A 20,344-nucleotide genomic window follows, 5' to 3' on the forward strand; every position below is an offset into this window, starting at 1 on the left:
CCCTGGGGACCTGGGTCTCAGGGTAGAGGCAGGGTCGGGGAGGTTGGGGGGGATCTGGAAAGGGATGGCTCGCTTCCCTGCCACCTTGCTGATCAGATGCACTGCCCTCAGGTTTCTAACTGCTTCACACCAGACCCACTGGTGCAAGCAGCTGTTCAGAGAAATTAACACCCCGATTTTGGGGCTTGCCATGGTGCCAGGAGGAAGACCTGCCTCCCAGGCGACTGGACCAGGTTACCGGGAGGACATTCCACCTGGAGAAGGGGGTCAGTGTGGGAGATGTGCCTGATGGATGCCAGTGTGTCTCGGGGAGCCTAGCCGGTTTTACAAGGCCAGGGGTGGAGGCCACAGGGGGGCAGACGGTGAGTGCAAGGGTCCGGCAGGGGACCCAGCTCTCAGTCATGGAAGCGCACAGCATCAGCCCTTGGCTCTGGCAGAGAGGCAAGGCAGTCTAGGTAAAGTCTGGTTTCCTTCTGAGGCTGCCCGCTTGGGGCCTGAGGGGGCCTCTGTGGATGATTTGGATGATTCTGACAAGATGACTCTTTTTTTTTGGTCTTTTTCTAAGCCCACACCTGCGGCATATGGAGATTCCCAGGCTAGGGGTCTAATCAGAGCTGTAGCTGCCAGCCTACGCCACGGCCACAGCAATGCAGGATCCGAGCCTCATCTGTGACCTACAGCACAGCTCACGGCAGTGTGGGATCCTTAACCCACTGAGCAAGGCCAGGGATCGAACCCACAACCTCATGGTTCCTAGTTGGATTCGCTAGCCACTGAGCCACGATGGGGACTCCAAGATGGCTCTTTATGGAGTTGTCTGACCCCTGGTGTCTTACAGCCGAGAATGTCAGAGCCAAAGAGGAGACTCTGGGGAAGGTCTGGCCTCCAGCCCTGGAGGGAACCAGGGCTTGGATGCAAGAAATAACTGCTCACACTCAGCTGTGGCAGGGCTGGACAAGGCTGGGCCCTGCCTCTTTCCCGCCTCACTGACATGAGGACATGCATCTCTCGAGGTACAGTCGCTCAGGTCTTGCTGGGCTGCATGCAGCAGCGTGCCCAGCCACCAGAAGTCACATTAATGCTACACATAATGACCAAGGAAAGTCTCACTCTGTCCCACCTGAGGCCAGCTGGTGTCCCCTTGAGCAGAAAGACGGGGGCCAGGAGAGCAGGGCTCTGGAGCTGGAAAGAGCCAAAGAAAGGAAATGTTTCAAGGGAACAAAAAGACAAAGACCAAGAAGCAGCTCCCTTTCCTTCGCTCTGCCCTCAGCCTGAATGTCGCCTTTGGTTCAGCGTCTGTTTGGGATTTTTGTGCAAAAATGAGAGCTTTTCCAGGAGGAGTCCAGATTCCACAAGATGGAGGTCAGGAGGCCCCCCCAGGTCCGGAGGGGGCTCTGTGGGCTGGGACGGCGCATCTTGTCTAGACCCCTGGAGGACCTGCTCCATGGACCAGCGGCTTTTGAGCTGAGCAGGGGCTGAGGGCAGACCTGCACCCTCTAGGCCACGCCTGGCTACATACCTCACAGGTCCTGGGGCGGGGGTGGCAGGTGTAGCAACAAGGAATCCGGGCTTACGCTTCCTCCCTTGGCATTTTACAGATTTGAAAGCACTTTCCTTTATTATGTGAAGCCTCTTCACCTTGGTGATGAGAGGAGATAAAAAGCCCCCCCCCCCATGCAGATGGGGAGAATGATGTGTCAGCTAGGTTCCGGGGTGGGACAAAGCCCTCCCCCCTTCCCTGAGGACAGCCACAGCCTACACAAATCTCCAATCCGATTGCAGAGTCAGCTCTCCCCACCCCGCCCTGCCCCAGATGTGAGGCAGCTGTCCCTGAGGGCCCCCAGACTGAGCAATGAGCAGGGATCAATACATCAATAGAAACGTCAGGCCAAACGCAAACAGAGGGAGGTTGGGGGAAGTGCAGGGCCAGGCGGGTCTGGGAGGAAAAGGGCCAGACGCCTGTTGTGAAAGAGCTGAGCTCTGTCCAGTGGGGACCTCACCTGCATGGTCACCAGAGAGAGAAAGACTATGAATTCAGGCTAATTAGGGACTTGCCCCCAGTTAGGACCCAGCCTCCATTCTGGGTCTGGGGACAAGGGCCTGCAGAGCGGGGTCCCTGCAGCGGGCTCTCCCACCTCAGCTCACAGCTGCGCGTCGGGCGTCTTAGCCCTACACCCTTCTCGGGGCCAGTGCTGTCTTGTGTCCCTTACCAGATTGTAAGCTCTGCGAGGGCTGGGAGCCCCCAGGGCCACACTGGGCCTTTGTGCCACAAGCACCGGGTGCACAGCCGAGGCCCCGCCCTCTGGCTGACTCGGAGCAGCCCAGCCAGGCAGCGGGCAACCAGGAAGGAACAAGGCTGACCCCCTGGCTTTGAGCAGAGAACAGGAGGCCCTCCGGAGAGGCCGGCGGTCCACGAGGTGAGTGATGGGAACCACCTGCGGCTTGGAGCGGCTATGGTCCATTTCCAAAGGCACCCGCTCCTGTCTGCAGAACATCAAGGGACGGAGAGGAACAAGCCGCTTGTAAGGATGCCAGATAACCAGACTGCAGGAAACTCCAGGGAGTTCATTTCTGGGCTCAGCCACAGAAACCCGTCCTTCCCCTTGGAGAGTTTGGAAAAAAATGTCCAGAACAGGGAAAAACGGTCTGGGGGGTTCTTTCCCCTGTGGGGGTGGGTGATTGTGTGGGGGATTTTCTCCCTCCCGCATCCTCGGATTTTGTTTTCCAAAAGGAAGCAAGAGGAAGCTGACAGGCCCTGTGAGCACTGCAGGGTTTGTTAAACACGACAGGGCTCTTCCAGAGGGGTCACCACACTGCTGATTTTCAGGGCTCTGGGAAGTTGCCCTGGTCCCTAAATGCCTTGAGTAAAATCACTTTAAAACGTGCTTCCTATGTAACTGTTAGGCTGCGTATGTCAACCCACTCAAGGAACAGAAGTTTCGTAAGGGAGGGGGTGTTGTGGCTTGGGGGAGAGGAAAGAAGTCATTCTTGGAGACGAGCTGGTTGGGGGTGGGACCTCCAACAGTTCAGCAGGAGGGGCCCTTGGGTGTCTGCAGAGCAAGAGGGGACTCCTGGCCAGGACCCTGGTGGTGGCACCCCCTCCTCTGGAGAATAACTTTGGAAGTTCTGTGCTCTGGGCTGACAAAGAATTGTCCCCTTAAGTATTACCTGATTCAAGGATTTACTGTGTTAAAAAAAAGGGGGGGGACCAGCCAGGTGGAAGAAACTGGGGTTCTTGGAATGGATTAGGACGTTATCACAGGAGACAGGGTTAGGGCGGCTGCTGCCAAGCCTGGTCCCCAAACGGTCTTCGGGAACTCCGGGACAGGCTCAGCCAGAGCCGTGGGCCCCTGAGGAGGCTGGGGGTCCTTGCCGACCCCCGTTCTTAAGAATGAGGGGGGAACAGGACCGTCTGAGCTTCGAGTAGACAAGCAGTGGGGAGAGCGGGCTTGGAGCTGACAGGCTCGCCCTCCTCTGTGGGATCGTGGGGGAAGGAGGTGTAGGGGTGGCCTTGGGGGGTATTCTGGGTCAGTGACCCTCAGATTCTCCACGTTGGCCTGAGGTGGACTCGCCTTTGCTTCCCCTCAGCTTTAGGCTTGCTTTGGTGGGAGGACCCACACAACAACATGCAGGCTCCTGATGTGGCAGGGGTACGGCAACAGTGACGCCTGGGGACTGATGGTGGCTGGGACAGGCCTGGTGCTGACCCATTTGCTCAGCCAAGGATAGTTCCAGCCCCTGCGGCTCACGGGCTGGGAGGTTTACCAAGTCCCATCACAGCCTCGACCTCCCTAGAGCTTCCCAAGGGTACTTCGCCGTGGGTAAGGCGGGGTTGGTGGTGGAAGCAGCGTTAATGCTCCCTGCCACCCCCCTGCCAGTTCTCCTCTTTGGCCTTGGGCTCCCACCCTCCCACCTACAAACGGATGGTCCAGTGGGGAGCCTCCAAGTCACCCCACGGAAGAGTCACTGGGATGTGAGCAGCCCGTTGCTTCCTCTGCTCTTGGCGCCTCCCAAGCCCACCTGATAGGATGTGGCCAGGACACGTATCACTACACGGGACAAAAGGCATGCCACAGAAAAGTCACCCCACAGAAGAGCAGCATACAGAAGATTCACCCCACTAAAGAGTCACCCCACAGAAGAACACTGCACAGAAGGTTCACCCCACTAAAGAGTCACCCCACAGAAGAACACTGCACAGAAGGTTCACCCTACTGGAGAGTCACTGGGATGTGAGCAGCCCGCTGCTCCCTCTGCTCTAGGCACCTCCCAAGCCCACCTGGAAGGATGTGGCCGGGACAGGTATCAATAGTCCCTACATGGGACAAGCGGCCCGTCCCCCTCTTCAGAACACGTGGAACAACTCGCAACTGGCAGTGAGTGGGGGAAGGGCAGTCCGAGCTCCCTGGGGTACGTGGCTGGCCCTTGCAGGGACCCAACTGAGCGCCTAGGAGCAGGAACAGCCCGGAGCTCCACAAGGGCAGTGGCATGTAGGTAACCCAGATCCGTGGGCTGGGGGCAGGGCAGCCTGGAGGATCAGACCTTGGCGAGGTTTGCTGACCAACTTCTGGGGCCGCCCCACTTCCCCACAAGGCTCTGGGGCTCTGGGTGGGGCGGGGGAGTTGGAAGCGGAGACGAGCCTGCACTTAGATCTTGAACTCCCAATTTTCTGTTTCTGGCAAGGAGAGTGGGGTGGGTTTGAAAAGGAATTTTGATCTTGAACTTTTGCCACTGACTAGCTGTGTGACCTTGAGTTGGTCCCTTCACGTCTTCAGGGAAAGGCCCTCCCGGAGCTGCTGTAAGGCCCGTCAGGTGCCCTGCAAGGAAAGCAGCCTTTAGTATGAAGATATTGAGGCCCCAGGAGCTGGGGGAGAGGGGCAGGTGCCTCGTAGCAAGGGTTGGATGATGTGGGGGAGGGGCAGGGCTTTCCAAAATGTGGGGGCTGCCAGGGTGGTGGGGGGGGAGGGCTCAGCATGCTTAAAGGGCCACAGAGCAGAGGGCAATGAACCCTCACTGGCTGCTCAGCTTCCCCTGATGTTTTTACTGCACGTCATAAATTATCATCCCATTTTATTCTCGTTTTATAGCCTCTTCCAGGCAGTTTCTGGCAATTTCCTCTCTTCTCTGGGCCAACTGGGTCCGCAATGGTTTCCTGGGCTTTATTTTTCTCTGTTGACATCTCAGAGTCCTGGCAAGTGGCCCAGCAGCTGGGGGGCTTCTCTGCCACCCGTTCGGTTGGAGCCCATGGCTGAGGGGTGACACCAAAGTCAGGATGCCCCCTGCCTGGCCTGGGGCAGCTCCCTGGAGCTCAGATTCTACGTGTTGGCTGGGCTCATCAAGCCTGCTTCTGGAAACTGCTGGGCCTCACTCCAGCAGCCGTCTGACTATGGCAGACTCTGTGGTGGACTTGCTTCCCCTCAGTGGCCGGCCGGCCCTTCGGCAGTTAGAGGAAGGTGCTAGGAAGGTCTCCACCACCCTTCCCACTACCAGCGTCCAGTGGCTCTGCCTGGTGGGAAGCTGGGGTGGGAGCCGGGGGAAGGTGGGGAGGGTGCTGACTTTGCACTTGACTTTGTATAGCCAGTCCCAATTCTATGACGGGTTAGGGACCCCAGGCAAGTCCCTTCCTCTCTCTGGGCACCAGTCTTCCACAATGGCCCCTCTTTGTAGTCCAGGGGACAAAGCAGATGCCTTCTCGTGCTCCTTCCAGCGCTGCTGGGCTGGGAGTAGGGAGAGGTTACTGCGCACGCGCAGACCGTCCAAGCAGGTGTTTGCCAAGTGACAGATTCACACGACGAATTAACGTACTGTGAACTGGAGATTGGCACTTGCCATCGGGCTCTACATGGATTAAATCATGAGCCCTGCAGCTGCCAACCCGCAGCAGCCTCTGAGCGGAGGGTGGAGACCAGGAGTGAAGGCCCTCCTGTGCTCTGGGAAAATTGAGATCAGGACTTCAAATCGATGTTTTTAGGAGAAGTTTTTGTGAGCCCAATTCATGCATCTACTCATATCTAGAAAAACACTAAACTCCTTCATGGCGATGGATATCCGTGACTCGTAGTGACCTTCATGAGATCAGCAGCAAACTTGTGTAAATGTGTGGATGGCCGCACGCGCCTCCCCGTTCACCTTTATCACACGTATCCTGGCAGTCCGGTTTTCCTCTTTGGGGCGCTATTTCAGAGCTGTCTGAAAAAACCTACACCCAGGCTGCAGGTAAGTAGACAAAACAAAGGCTGTCACGGTCATCCGAATGCAGCCACCTCCAGGGGTGAGCGCTGGGCCCTGAGGGCTGTGAACACTCAGGATCCTGGCCCCAGAGCTGAGCTGCGTTTCAAAGGAATGGTGTCCAGGAGCCCAGACCTCTTTTGCTCCCACTACCTTCCCTTTATTGCAAACCCTCCTCTGTATGCTAGCTCCCCGCTCCCCGCCTCAGAGCGGTTGGTTTCTCAGGGCTACCTGAGTTGCTGTCTCTGGGCTTAAGTCTTAATTTTGCCCCCAATAAAACTTAAACTCTCAAGTTGTGCATTTTTTGTTGTTGTTGACAGGGCGACTGTGAAACCAGGGACCCTGAGGAGACTTCTCTCCTTCACCTGAACTCTACGAGGAGATGGAGCCTGGGTGCCAGGAGAGACCCCTGTGCCCGTCCCTCTCCTCCGGGAGCCAAGACGAATGTGGGTGAGCCTCTCCTGGATCTCGGCTCTCCCGTGTTGGTTGATGATCCTGAGTTTTATTTGGCCGGGTGTAATGGGTACCTGCCCCCTCAGGGGAAAGATACTGGGGGTGCTGGTTGAAAGATACCGGGGGATACCCCCAAGCAGAGATGCTGGGAGGACGCTGGCCAGGGACACCTCCTCAGTGGAGAATACTGGGGGGAGAGAATACCCCTTGGCGGAGATGCTGGGGGGGTGTGTGTGTTCAGTTGAAAAGATACTGGGGACCATACCTCGACAGTGGAGACACTGGGGGCTCCTTTGAAAGACACTGAGGTTTGTTCAGTTGAAAGAGACTGAGTGGTCTGGGCTGAATGTTTAGGTTAAGAGGCTGACCTGATGCTTTTCCTCAGTTCAGCTGCATTAATGGAATTTGTGGGGATAAAGGTTAAGATATTACATGAGAGCATTTGCTCGAAAGAAAAGGGACAAGACTCCCCCAAGGGGGTTACGGTTTTCTCAAGTGACTGAGAAATGTAACAACGGGAGGGTGGAGGCTGAATCCTCGCGCCCTACAGGGGTCCCACAGGGAGAGCCACACATTTGTTAAAACTCGCTCTATCAGGGACATGTATAGGAACTGGCGATTTGAGCAGCCATGGTGTCCCAGATGCCACTGGGAGACCTGAGACCCGATAAGAGGGGGCTGAAGCAACTCTGGGCAAAACCTAGAGGCATTAAGCTCTCAAGCAGCACACTGGCCCACCACTCAAATGTCATAAGCAGACTTAGCCCCAACAAACTCAGCTGAGGTCTCTTAAACAAACAAATAAAAACACGAAGGGTATCAGGAAGCCAGCCTCCAACTAACACCTCAGCCAGGTTTGCAAGTACCTACTTAGTTGGGTATTAAAGAAAAAATTTTGCCCTGAAAATAGCCAAAAAGGACTCTTTTTATTGCATATGCAGTTGTGAGAGAGAGCTAGCTTAAAAGAGAGGAAAAAATCCTTTCAAAATTCTAACCTGAGGGAACTAGGAGACCCTGCTTCCTGTCCCTGAGCCTTGAGACCAGGCTCTCAGGAAGGCTTATCTTATCCAGACCGTCTCTAATTCCTGAGACTGGGAAAAAAAAAAAAAAAAAATGGGGAAAGAAGTCTTTAAAAAAACGTATTCCAATTGTTTTTTTAAACTAGTTGAATTTTGTGACATCTGAATCATGACTATGCCTGGAAAATCAATCTATGAGATCTCTGGTTGTGTTGGTCTATGTGGTTGCATGTGCATTACATACGTCTTAACTTTGGGGTGGTATTATCAAAAATAAATTGCAGGGAGTTCCCGTCCTGGCTCAGCAGTTAACAAACCCAACTAGCACCCCTGAGGACGTGGGTTCAATCCCTGGCCTCGCTCAGTGGGTTAAGGATCCGGCATTGCTGTGAGCTGTGGTGTAGGTCGCAGCTGTGGTTCAGGCGCAGGCTAGTGGCTACAACTCTAACTGGACCACTAGCTTGGAACCTCCATATGCCTTGGGTGTGGCCCTAAAAAGACAACATAAAAAAAAATTTTTTCAAGAATAAAAAAAATAAATTGTAAATGAGTTCTACTTAATTGACTTAAAGGAAATTAAGAGTTTATATAAATTCTTGAAAATACAGAAGGTAATGGGCCAGAATTTTAGATTCACTGTGAACTGGGAAATATTCGGTAGCAAATTAATATCTAATATTAAAGTTTCTTGATATGTCTTTAGGGTCATCAACATTAAGTATAACAACTTTATTGAACTTGGGTTTATAGAAGTTAAATAAGCTCTTATTATATCTGTTGCAAAATTACCAGCAAAAAATAAATAAATTTGTACGATGAAATCTTTATAAGGAAATTAAATCCAAGTGAGATAAGAGGTTTTGGGTGAAATTTTAAGAATAATTGTATCTTAAAATGTCTACTTGAGAATAACCTCTCCAGATGTTAGTAATGTGAAACTTTAGAGGTGTGCTAAATTGTTAAATGATAAAAATATTTGGAGTTCCCGTCGTGGTGCAGTGGACACAAATCCGACTAGGAATCATGAGGTTGCAGCTTCAATCCCTGGCCTCGCTCAGGGGGTTAAGGATCTGGCATTGCTGTGAGCTGTGGTGTAGGTTGCAGACGCAGTTTGGATCTGGCGTTGTTGTGGCTGTGGTGTAGGCTGGCAGCTACAGCTCCGATTAGACCCCTAGCTTGGGAACCTCCATGTGTCGTGGGCTCAGCCCTAAAAAAAGCAAACAAAAAATTGAAATTGAAATTAAAGTTCTTTTAACTTCTGCTAACTTTGGGATCTTCAGAAGACCACTGAGGCATCTCAAAGGAAAAAAAAAAGTTAAATTTGCTAGGATATTTGGTATGTTAAAATACAGGGAAAACATTATAGAATGAGTGAGAAGTGGTTTCTCGGGGCTACCTTGGATGCTGTCTCCTGGGCTTAAATCCTAATTTTGCCCCAAATAAAACCTAACTCTTAACGTTCAGGTTGTGCATTTTTTTAAGTTGACAGTACTGTCAGGGTCACACACACGAGTACTGTTCTCAGTAAAATGCTGGCTTTTCAACAGAAGGAGCGGATTAGGGAAGATTTGAAGGATGCTCATGAGCCTTTGATAGAACATTCTTATTGAGCTTTTGGTATCCTGATTAAAGGGGAAAGCCCAGCAGCAGCAAAGTTGTCATTATTGCAATGGAAGAGAATTTTTGTTCCATATAATTCTTAGTAAATTGTCAATGACCATTTTCTGACCCATTTCTATGGTGCGACTTTATCATGCTATGATTTTATGGGTACGAAGCGGTAAAAGATAAAGCGGCACATGCCGAGTCTGTGGACAGGAGGCCACAATAGGGAGCAGCATTGCCGGATCCACAGTGGGTAGGTAGGGGGCCTGGGGGGGGGGCGGACAAGACTGGCTTTTACACAGGCCAAACAAAAGAGGGGGCCAGCCACCCACTCCAAAATACTCCAAAGAGAGTAATCGAGGACATGGCACCAGAGAGAGGCCGGATGGCAAGAGGCAGGGAGCGTGGAGGCACAGAAGGGGAGGCCAGCCCTCTCTGGGCCTTCGTTTCCGCATCTGTACCCAACGGACGGGTGCTGCGCCTCACCCCGTGGTTGGGCCCAAAGTGGAGAGGAGGGGAGAGGGGAGGGGGCCTCAGAAGGGCAGCACCTGCCAGGGCAGCACCTCAGCTCAGAGGGAACCCCTGACGGTGGGCGGTTTCATTCCACCTGCCCTCAACCTTGTGGATGAGCGGGATAAACTGAAAAATGCTGAAACCCTGCTCTCTGGATTTTGTTTATAAAAATAACTGTCCTCCCACCCCCACCCCCCAAAAAAAACCCCGCAAAAAACTAGGCACAGTTTCCAAGGTGAGTCCCAGGGCTGGAGAGGCCTCTGCTCCACTCTTCGGCCAGTCCAGGGCCAGGGCAGTTCTCAGGGCAGCGTGCAGCGTCTGTTCAACTAAACACATATTCATTTTTCCGGTGTGGGCTGCAAGATCACATACCAACGTGCACCCCTTATGATTACTAAGGTGTAATCGTGTGTGTGTGTGTGTGTGTGTGTGTTTAACATTAGGGGACAATAGAAAGAATAAGCTTTTCATTTTCTTTATTTTAGTTTTGTGTTTTTGCTTTTTAAGGCCGCACCCACAGCATATGGAGGTTCCCAGGCTAGGGGTCCAATTGGAGCTGCAGGTGCCGCCCTACACCATAGCCACAGCAACGCGGGATCTGAGCCTCTTCTGCAACCTACACCACAGCTCAAGGCAATGCCAGATCCTTAACCCACTGAGCAAGGCCAGGGATCGAACCCACAACCTCATGGTTCCTAGTTGGATTCCTTAACTGCTGAGCCACAATGGGAACTCCAAGGAGGTAATGTTCTTAATGGCCACCCTAGGCCAGGCTGCAGTTAGGGAGTCGGCTCGGGTGGTTCCACTGCGGGCTGAATGTAGGGTTGGAGCCAGCCCAGGTGTGCAGCTCCTAGGCAGATGGCAGCCTGGGCTGGGCCGGGTGCTGGGAGAGAGATGGGCATATGTCTTGGCAAATTCTTGCCCCAGTCAGCCCCGATTCAGGAGGTGTTTCCTGTGGCTGGTTGGGTTGTGGCTCCAGGTGTGTCGACTTGTGGTAAAACACTGCTTCTGAGGTCTGGACCTCCGCTTCCAGCTGCCCACCTGGATTCAACCCTCCAGGGTCGGCAGGGAATGATGGACCATCATCTCAGACATTTGACGGGACCTGATACAACCTGCTTTCACATGTAGGGCTTGTCACCCACTCTGAGCGCACACACACTTCCTATGAGACAATGCTAACTAGAGTTATTAAGTAGCTTGAAAGCCAGCCAGCCCCATTTCCTGAGAACTCTGGAAGGAAGTTTTGAGGTCTGTGAGATTTAATTCCCTTAGCCAACAGAGGATCTGAGAGAATCCCTTTTAAATGACTGGAAAAAATAAAAACTGAGATCTGGAAAAATGAGCTGGCAAATATACCATTCAAGGCAAATTAAATGTGTTAAATAAAATTTAACTAGTGTGGCAGGCACTGAGCTGAGGGGCTCTGGGAATGGAAAGCAGGATGGAGGCACCAGCTCCTGAGGGGCGAACAGCCCAGTTGGGGTGTCCGTCAGACTGGGTGCAAATTCATGTGACAAATCAGAAGCAGGAGAGATGAAATGTCACGCCTTCAGGCCCCTGCTCCTTATGTGCTCAGACTCGCTCCCTTCCCTCCTTCGTTCCCACTGGCGCCCAGACCACTTTGCACAACTCTGCTTCCAGATTCCTCCCAGGTGCCGTGCCACGAGGCGGAACACCCCGTATCTGCTTCCCTTCCTCCGACCCACATTTCCTCCTGTACGCAGCGAGGCCCAAGGCTTCAGGGGCTCCCGTTTTGAGAGGATCTGGCTCCACTCAAGACCAGCTGCTGCAGGGCCGGCTTCCTGCTCCCCACTTCCCTGCTGTGTTAAGAGCTTCTTAGCTGCAGAGAAAGAAAGGAGTTGACCAAAATAGAAACATTCAGAAGTGACAAGATACAGGCTCTTCAAAGATGCCAGAAGTTCTGGTCCCTGGCTTATAGGTTCTGATTCCCTTCTGGAAGCACCATCCAAGTTCTGTCCTCTGCTTTGAAGGCCAAGGGTGTACCTGCCCAAAAAACAAGGCTGCTGCTCTACAGAGGCTCTCCTGACCTTGTCCAGCCAGGAGGCCAGTGGGCAGCCTTGGACGGGACCACCATGGTGAACAGTAAATGCTCCCTGAATGCCGAAGCCCTGCCTCTCCATCCCTCCCCGGCAAGCCTGGACATCCAGCACTGATGCTGGTTAGCCGTCCCACAAGGAGCCAGCCCCGGTCCATCAGTACCAAGGTTTCCAAGGACACTCCATTTGGGGAGGTGACATAATGGAGAGCCTGTGTTCTGGTGACTTGAAACTGGCTTTTCTGAGGCAAGAATCTGGGAGGCTCTGAATTTCCTCTCTCACATCCCAGTCTTTCTTCTCTAGCTCCCCACCGCAGCCTGGTTCACACATGCACACGTGAGCACACGCACAGAGTAGAGCACAGCTGGGAGCCCCTTCTACCTGCACCTGCAGTCACTGCCACGTCCACCCGAGACAATCTGTAGTTCCTTCTGAGAAGTCCTGCCCTGGGACTTCTGATGTGGGGGGACCACCTGAACCTAATTGCTACAGGCAGGCCCTGGGGAAGCCTCGCTGCCTTTCCGTCGCTCAGTAGCTCCCCCTTCAGACTATCACAATACACGTCGGCATTTTTCTTTTTTGCTAACTTTTGCTAAAGTCCAAGTTCTAATTAAAAAACAACAGGTTTTTCCTTTCTTCCTTCCTTTCGCCCTCTCTTCCTCCCCTCCCTCCCTCTCTCCCTCCCCTCCCTCCCTTCCTCCCTTTCTCCTTCCCCTTTGGAGGTGAGCTCCCTTGCAATTTACCTTGACTTTCTGTGAGAGTAATAATTGTTGAAGATGATTGGGGGGCAGGGCAGGGAGGGGGTTACTGCAAGTAGATGGATTGGGGTCGTCAATGAAAATGTAGGCGGTTATAAACTTTCTATTTTAATGGATTTACACGAACACAGACTGTATAATTTCAGAGTCACATTTGCTGGCCTCAAGGACTAGCCAAATCGCTTTACATTTTGTAAAAGGTCTTCAGTTACTATCTGGACCAGAACAAGGAGGGAAAGGCAGTCGCCCGCTTCCTGGGGGCGGCCAGGGCTGGTGGAGGAACTCTGAGGCCTGCGTTTTTCTTGAGAAAGCGAAGATCCTTTGTGTTGAAGGCGGATGGGAGGAGGGGGAGGTTCAGAGAGGAGAGGGCCTGGGCAGGGCTTTCCGTCTAAGGCTGAGGCGAAAACAGGAGGCCTCGTAGACCCTACTCCCACCGCTCTCCTGCTCAAGCAAGGGCCTTGGCACCGCCCATTCCTTCGAAACCCGAAGCCTCTGCTCCCCGTCCCCCGCAGCCCCCAAGAGGTCTCTGACTCTAGGGATAAATCTGGTGGATCAAGATATCTGGATTACTTGGGACCTTCCACAGCGACCCTCAATCGCTTCAATTCAGCTCAATCTGAGGTCCTGGAGATAGTGCAAAAAATGCGCAGTTCTCCAAAGCTCAGGGAGGAGAGCGCGGTCTGGCAGCTGGACAGGATATTTGAAATCAAGGGCGCCTCGGGAAACCCTCTACATTGGCCCACGAGTCCAGAGAGGCGGAGGTCCGCAGACCCACCCCTGGAAGCCTTAGGAGTCTCTGGGCAGGTGGCCGGCTGCTGGGAGACGGGTGGGCTTGGGCGCGGGGCGGGGCGGGGCGCTGCCGGCTCCACCCCCGGGGCGGGGCGCTCCGGGCGGTGCCGGCCGTTGGAAGCGGGCAGGGGCGGGGCGGGCAGGGGCGGGGCGGGAGGGCGGCCCCCTCCCCGCCCCGCTCCGCGCCGCGTCCCCGCGCAGAGGCCTCGGGGTAACTGCTGTCCCCAACGTCTTCCTCAGTCCTGCCGCGCGGTGGAGTCACGTAGACCCCCTCCCCTCGAGCTCCCTTGAGCAGAAGGGTCCGAGGGTGGCCAGGTGCTGGAGGAAGCAGGAGTCGGGGCGGTGGGGGGGCGCCGTCCTGGAGGCCGGGGAACCGGGAGAGGGGCCCCTTAACCTCTCGGTTCCCACCTCCCTTGGCACAGAGGGAGAGAGTGTCGGCTGCCGGTCGCGTCGCCCGTTTGTGCCCCGGCAGTGCTGCAGCTGCCAGGAGCCTCTGTGCTTGGTCGTGTCGGGTCCCAAAACAGGCGAAGGGTGCCGCAGAGACTTGGGCTTAAAGACGGGGCTTCCGGGCTTCTGAGTGTAGGGGAGGCGTTCAGGGCACCAAGTTTGATGGAGTGTGTTGGGGTGAAGGCCATTCACCCCAAGGTACAGGATTTGGGCTCCCAATGGAAAGCAAGCAACTGCGCCCCCCCCACCCCCGCCACCACCACCACAAACGGTCCTAATACTGGGGTGGAGGAACTCTGGAGAAGATATCTGCTAACTTCATCTCTTTAAAGTGACCCTTACAAGTCAGTGTAGCCCAGCCTGCAGCCTGGTTGCTCTGCAGTGAGCTTGCCAGGACTGCCTCTTCAGGGGCAACCCTGGGCATCTTGAAGTCATGCCTGCACGGACTGGGGCGGGACTGAGGGGCGGAGACGCAGAGCGGGCAGTGGGGCGGGGCGCAGCCTGCTGCACACTCTTACAGAGCAGAAGTCAATGGCAGCTCCAGCAGATAGGCCCTGGAGGTGGGAACCCGGCCAACTCCGGGGTTATTAAAGGAGGGTGGGCGGGGCGTCATGGTGTAAAAGGGTGAGCAGAGCATGAAGGGAAGAGGCCGAGGTGGCCCAGGTCCAGCACCAGCCACATCATCAGCTTTTGCTGGAAGTCCTCGGTTGCCTTCTGGAGATATTTCCTGGCCGTGGAATCTTGTTTGTCAGTGAAAGAGAGAAGAGGGGACGTATAGGGCCTAAAACAGGCCCCCTGTTAAGAGCTTTGGAGAAAGAACTTTCTTGCACAGATTAAGCCAGGGTATGGGAAAATCTTTGAGGCTGACCCTGAATTACAAAGGATCTGGGTATCCAGGCCCTGAATCCAGCAGGCTCGAGTGTTGACGGTTTTTCCGTCATGGGCATCTGGAAAGGGACTCTTTCCATCTCCGCATTCTCTCTTCTGGGTAGATGCCAGAGGTGATGAACTGTTTCGTGACAGCCCCCCAGGGAGAAATGAGGGGTGTGGAGGTGGCCTTGGAGCAGGCTTCCTTTCTCTGGTTCTGGGCAGATCACAGGCGTCAGGCAAGGATTCAGGTTAGCTGTGGTTCAAGACTTTGCCTGTATGGCTATGTGGATGTGTACAAAGTCACCGAGATGATGCTATCCTCGTATTGTTACGGCAGACACGCAGCAGCCCTGCGCTGCAGCGTTATCAGCTCTGGCGACAGCCCTGTGGCTGTAGTGTACCAGCTCCAGCAGCTCTGTGGCTGCAGTGGATCAGCTCTTTTACCGGGCGAGAAACCAAGCGAGCACTCAGAGAGTGGGAGAACTCAGGTTTATTACGCCGGCGGGCTCAGAGGAGAGCGCTCTCCAGAGTCTGAGCCTAGAAGAAGGGTTTCACAAGGCTTTTATGGGCTACGTCTTCTGGGTCCATGCTTGGCTAACTAGGCAAGGTAGTAGATGCGGAAACAAATTTACAGAAGCAGATGTGTGGGGGAGGGGTGGTTGGGACAGTTGGCTAGACTTTGCTTAGTCATCATGGCCGGGGTCTCTCCTTTCTACATTTTTATTGGGACATTTTCTCCTACAGTATGTTCATCTGATTTTCCAGCCCGAGGCAGCCTCCCTTTGGGTCTCATTCGCCTCTGGGCCACCACAGCCCCAGCGCTGAGCTGTCACGTGTTTGGCATTGGCAATGCACATACCATATGGTGACGGCCTGAAGCGCAGGCACATTTATAAGATCCACACCAGCAGGTGGGGCGGCACCAGAGACTGACTGAAATCACGTCGAGTGTGTGCAAAGGAGATCCATTTCAGCTTTAACTACTGGGGAATTGAGCCCGAGCAGGCCTCATCTGCTCACACTTGTCGATGTTAGGTGTGCCTTCTGGGAATGTTAAGAGCCAGTAGGAGGTTACTTTATGGCTGAGCCACAAAGCGTTTCTGGGTGGACCCTGGGTTACCTATGAATCATGGCAGTGAATCCCTCTTCCTCCTCCCTACCAAACACATGGAGACTCCACATCCTTGCCTGTTTGGGCAGCTGGAGATAACTTCCTACAGACAGGAGCTTGGGAAGCCCTGGGCTGGCCTGCCTGCCTGCCTGGCTGGCCCACGGAGCTGAAAGGAAAATGTCTTTGAGGTGGGTGACAAGTGGTCCTGATACTCGGCGCAATGTCAGAGTCAGGAAGAAAGGGATGGCCCTGTACCCTTGCTGGTGACTTGAGCCTTAGTTTCCCTGCACTGTGCTCTCCGGAGTTGCCCCCTCACCAGCTGCAGCCTGCCAGGCCCCCTTTTCTGCGTGGTCCTGTTTTCACTGGCTCTGGCAGAAGCTTTGGTCCCCAAAGCCCAGGAAACAGAGCCCCTCTGGCCTCAGAACACCCCCAAAAGGCCCCCCGACAGCTTGCTGCTCCAGAAACATAGGGACTCATGTGCTGTGAGGGCTTTCAAGGCTCCGGGCAGGGGGAGGTTCTGGATGTGGATCAGGGCTGCAGGCACCGGTGTCACCACAAGCCACACAGAAGGATTGTTGCCGAAATTCAGCCAATGTGCCAGTGCCAAGTTGAAATGCAGAGACAGAGTTTGGGGTAAAGGAGAAAAAAAATAGCTTTATTGCTTTGCCAGGCAAAGGGGGGCCACAGCAGCCTAATGCCTTAAAGACTGTGCCCCCCTTGGAAAGGGCTAGGAGGTGGTTTTATAGTTTGGGGAGTGGAATAAGGATCAGGGGAGAGGCAAGCTTGGATTATTTCTCAAAGCTGGTGTTTAGGGGCCCCAGGACTGGTTCTGGTGGTGGTCCTCCTCCTGGAAGGAAGAATGCTTCGTCAGGGAGCTCTTCCATTTGTTGGGGTTTTAGTTCAAAGTATTGTTATGTATATTCCTTGAGGAGGAACCAGGACCTGCCCCAGGGCTGCACTATTGTCTCTTGACGGCTCCTCCCTGGTCTCTGCATCCCCTCCCTTCCCTGATGAGCAACTGCCCTTTTGGAACTCAGGGAAGGTCGTGGAGACTGAGGCTTATTCCCTATGAACAAGCGATGGGGGACAGAGAAAGGCTTGTGTGCCCAGGACCCCCACAGGGCACTAGCTTGGTTATAGGATCGTGTTGTTCTGAACGCTTTGCAGACCCCCTTCCGAGGCTGACTCCCTCACCTGCTCTGCAGAGTTCACTGTGGACACATGGGGGCTCAAGAGGCCACCCCTGGCACAGTGTTGCACTAGCCCTCAGGGCCAGACCCCCGCTGTGACACCCACTCTGCCCAGAGAGCCCCCCAACCCCAGGATGAGCGCACTCCCAAGAGCAAGCGTAAGCCTTCAAAACCTGAACTGTGTGAGAATTCTGGACAGTAGCCCCTATGAGGTCTGTACTGGGGGCTGGGAACAGAAGCTTAGCTCCCAGGGACCCAGGCAGGTGGCAGGTGACTAGCAAATACAAGGCAAGGCCAGTGGGGACTCTCTGGTATCTGAGGTCAGGCCTGGTTTCTTCCAGACTTTAGCCAGAGGCAGCAGCTCTGCCTGGGACTCCAGGAATGCAAGTCCCCTTTTGGGGCCACACAGCCAAGTACATGATGACTGACTCTGTCCCGGAGCTTCAGGGCAGACAGGACCTGGGGTTGGCTCCTTGAAATGGAGCACTCCTGCTTGCGTGGTCCTTGTGCGTCCTCTGTGCCCAAGACCCTCCTTGGCCCCACATCTCCTGTTACTACAGAGTTGTCCGCCTTCCCTGGATCCGTGTCTCCAATTATTTACAGTGGGGTCGACAGATGAACTGGAGCCACAAACACAGGACAGTGAGAAAGTCACCTAAAAAAAGTGGTCCTGAGACAGTAATGCCCCCCCTGGGGTGGGAGGGGCCAGGCAGAAGCAAAGCCAACCTTCTCTGTCCCCTCCCCCCAGGCCTCCCAAGTAAAGGGGGACCCACAGGAGACCCACCTAAGCCTGCAGAACCGTGGACTAGAACCATTGGAGAATTCTGGACCATGGCTCTGGGTGGGGTTAGTGCTGGGGAGATAGAAAGATACGTAATTGGGTAAGAGGCTCACCTTGGCTATGATTTACCTGCTTCCCCTCCCCACCCCCACCCTGTTGCTGCAGACCCCCTGAGGCCAGAGGGCAGCTGCTGGCAGACAGAATTGGGCTGTGGTCAACGTGGGGATCCCTGTGGACTCCCAGAATGCCTCAGTTTCTCACCTTCCAGGGCCAGTTCCAGATCCAGGGTGGCCCCAAGGTCAGGGAAGAGGAGGCCACTGGGGCAGAAAAATGCCAGGTGCATGCTTGACTTCCTCCTGGGCTGTAAAGTGGAAGGCAAGACCTGGCCTGTTTGGATCCCTTATGGCCTGCAATGGCCTAAGAATATTTTCAGCAGCCCCCAGCACTCAGCAGGTGTGCCTTGGAGTTTTTTTGTGGATGTGGGCAGGGAGGGGGGGAGCACTGCCTGCTTTCCCACTGCTCCAGGTAGAAAAGCCCTGGGGGAGAACACAGATGGAGACTGACTGAGGCTCTCAGGTTATTTCTTGGTCCCAGGCATGTTTCTTGGTTTTTTGTTTTTGTTTTGCTTTTTAAGGCCTCACCATATGGAAATTCCCAAGCTAGAGGAGTCTAGTCAGAGGTACAGCTGCTGGCCTACACCACAGCTCATAGCAATGCCGGATCCTTAACCCACAGAGCAAGGCCAGGGATCACACCTGCAACCTTACGGACACTAATCGGACTCGTTTCCGCTGCACCACAAAAGGAACTCCCCCAGGCACGTTTTAATGGCCTGGCCTGGGAAAGCCTGGCATGACCACGCCCAGATCTCATGGTTTAGTCCAACGCAGGGCTGAGGTGTGTGTCTTCCAGGTGGAGAGGGAAAAACTGGTAACAATTCTTTCTTCAAACGAAATTTTACGAGTCACAGTAGGAGACACCTTGGCGGGATGGGTGGGGGCAGGGAGCAGGCTCGGGTACCTGGGAATGTCGTGGCCCAGGCCCGTGGGAGCAGGGCCCAGGGCAGCAGGCTATGCTCCAATTTGGTTTGTAGTAAATATGTAAAACCTGTGAAAATAAATTGATTAGCAAAGGCTCTCCATCCAACACTCTTTAAATGCTCACATCTGTTCCCAATAAATAAATCACATACTAGATAGTCATTAGAAGGCTTGGAAGGGGGATGGCGGCTTTCACAGTGCACTGAGATGCCTTTTGCCCAGAAATGCACGCTAAAACCCACACCCAGATGTGCAGGAGAAAGTGCTGCCTCCCTTAGACATAGGCTGTGTATGTCTCCAACAGGCAGGCGGTGTGACAGTGGCCTCCCACCCCCACCCCAGAAACACCCCTGAAGACAGCCCCTCAGCACAGCTGGCCATGGCCCACGGCCACGAGGGTGTGTCCACGGATCCCTGCAGCTATAAGGGGTGGAGGGCAGCCCCTCCCACCCACTGAGTCCTGGACATGCCTGCACCCCCGCCCCCAGTCATGGGGCCTGGGAAAATTCTGCATCCTGAAGGCAGCCTGGAGTCTTGCCTGGGCCCCCAAAGAAACACGCACACCCCTCTGATGATGGGCAGAGGTCAGGGGTCAGTGATGGGGAGATCTTAGGCCAACGCAGAGGAGTGGCTCTCCTCCCCCCTTGGTTTTCTGGGGGGTTCAAGCTCCTTGCCTCCTTTTCTCAGCAGTTTCCTATGGAGTTTCAGCTTCTTTAGCAGATCGTCATTTCTTTCAGCTTCAGACAGTTTCTGCGGAGGCCTTGTATTTATGCTCCCGGACAGAGCGGGGCAGGGGTAGGGGGGCAGGGAGGGCTGTCACCTCTGGGCCTTGCAGCCTGGTTCCTGTGTCCATGGGGCAGGAGGGTGGTGTCCCCACCCGGCCCAGTCTGGGCCAGGGAGAAGCAAGTTCATCCTGTCTTCTCTGAGTGAATAGTTTGCGGCTCCCCAAGCCCTGCTGGGAACCAAGAAGCTGCGCAGAAAAAGTACTTTACACCCTCTGGTGTCTGCTCTCCATCAAATATTGGAAGAATTTCTTAAAGGCTGGAGTGGAGACGCTGCTGGGGACTGTCTGGGCTCTCGAGGGGCTGCTGCACCTTCCTTCAGGCAGGAGAGGGTTCCCAAGGTTCTGTGGGTGAACCCAGGTCTCCGCCAGCACTTCGGCCCCTTTTGACCCTAAGCGGCCACGTGGCCTGCTTGGGGAAGCACAAGGCCCTGACAGCGGGCCGGAGAGCGCTGGGGGAGCCACGTGGCTGCCCAGGGCGGGAGTCCAGGAATCAGCCACCTGTCCTTTCCTCCCTGAATTAACTGGGCGTTCAGCTCCTGAAAGTGTCAATCTCCTGAAGGGCTGGGCTCCACTCTTTGTTTCGGAATCTCTCAGGGCTGTTACCGCAGTGGGCAGTGCCAGCTCCCTGGAGGTCCTTGCAATGGAAAGGGACTGGGCTCTTAGTCCACTTTCAGAACCAAAATCCAGAAAGGAGAC

The 20,344-nt window shown here is 54.5% G+C and overlaps 2 long non-coding RNA genes across 2 annotated transcripts; both read left to right on the plus strand.

The window, feature by feature from the left end:
• Positions 1 to 1,915: 1,915 nt before the first annotated feature.
• On the plus strand, positions 1,916 to 9,161 carry LOC146401505 (uncharacterized). Its single transcript, XR_014809192.1, has 2 exons — positions 1,916 to 2,417; positions 6,549 to 9,161. It is a non-coding gene; the product is annotated as an uncharacterized LOC146401505 (long non-coding RNA).
• A 4,461-nt stretch (positions 9,162 to 13,622) lies between these two features.
• On the plus strand, positions 13,623 to 20,141 carry LOC146401506 (uncharacterized). The gene is made up of 2 exons (XR_014809193.1): positions 13,623 to 17,738; positions 17,792 to 20,141. It is a non-coding gene; the product is annotated as an uncharacterized LOC146401506 (long non-coding RNA).
• Positions 20,142 to 20,344: the final 203 nt, after the last annotated feature.

Source organism: Sus scrofa, chromosome 7 (genome assembly GCF_054392235.1).
Source record: "Sus scrofa isolate SSC_HxYL_T2T_F1_AM1 chromosome 7, Sscrofa_HxYL_maternal_Yorkshire_Landrace_v2.0, whole genome shotgun sequence".
Classification (NCBI taxonomy): Eukaryota; Metazoa; Chordata; class Mammalia; order Artiodactyla; family Suidae; genus Sus; species Sus scrofa.